A 1,187-nucleotide genomic window follows, 5' to 3' on the forward strand; every position below is an offset into this window, starting at 1 on the left:
GCTCACTTAGCTGATTGCTCCTTCCTGTGTTTCCAGAAAGGAGGCAGCACAAGTAAATAACACAGTCCATCTTTTCACTGTAGACAAGCCATGATCTGCTTATCTGTTCTCCATTTTCCATTTGAATGACATATTAGCTGGAAGTGAATCTGCGCCCGTCTCCATTTTTTTGGAAAGATCCTGTTCCTTCCACAGCTGTACACAATAACACATATTAAAGCAATGTTAATACAAAACTGTAATGCAGAGTGAGAAGTTTGTAATAACTTGCTTATGTTTTTTTGAATGTATAACTTAAATTAGTTAGGAATAAAACATCTAAAACTAAAAGCCTGAGTTTCCCTGAAATTGAACATGAAAATAACCCCACCTAGATAGATTTTTCATTGTTTGTAGCAAAAATGCTCAATCAGACAGCTTCTTTAGCCAGAGTGCTGTGTCATCTTCCAGAAGTACACTGCTTAGTAGCTGAGTGGATGATGCTGGACCTGCAAATACAAACGAAATTCAAAACTTACTTTAAAATGACCCATCTTCAATAAGGTATATTAATACTTTTTCAAAAACATAAAAAAAAAATCAAAAAAATAAAAATAGGGGAGATGTCCCCTTCGACGGTTTAATACTCACAAGTAGTTCATCTCCACACGACGGACCCTCCTCAACAGATACCAACGTTACCGCTGAGATTGCTGCTGCTGCTGGTGTTAGCTGCTGACGCAGTGAAGAAGCCGAAGTCAGTTATTGTCGGTAACTTTGAAAGCAGCTTCCTACTTTTCTCCTTCTTTCTCATCTTTTCAGCACCGCTAAGTTAGCTTCTTTTCATCCCTTTTCTTTTCCTCTCTTCTCTTCTCTTATCGTCTTGTCTACTTTCGACGTCTGTTTGCAACTGGTTTGCTTCCGTGTGTCTAGACCTTTCTGCACATGCGCAGAAATGGACTGATCCAATGTAGTGAACACTGAAGAGGGGGCCCCCGAGACACACTTAACATAATAAGCATTCTAATGGCATTTTAGGAAAGGAATTTTATGAAAAAAAAAATATTAATGTGCACAAATAAGTAGCTGCATTAACCATACATGTAAAATGAGTTTTATGGGCCCCCCCAGGAACTTGGGGCCTTAGCCAGCTGCCTATGTTTGCCTAATGCTAAGACTGCCCCTGTTTGTGATGGTAGAACAGAAGA

Source organism: Cyprinodon variegatus, unplaced genomic scaffold (assembly GCF_000732505.1).
Source record: "Cyprinodon variegatus isolate N-32 unplaced genomic scaffold, C_variegatus-1.0 Scaffold38, whole genome shotgun sequence".
Lineage (NCBI taxonomy): Eukaryota > Metazoa > Chordata > Actinopteri > Cyprinodontiformes > Cyprinodontidae > Cyprinodon > Cyprinodon variegatus.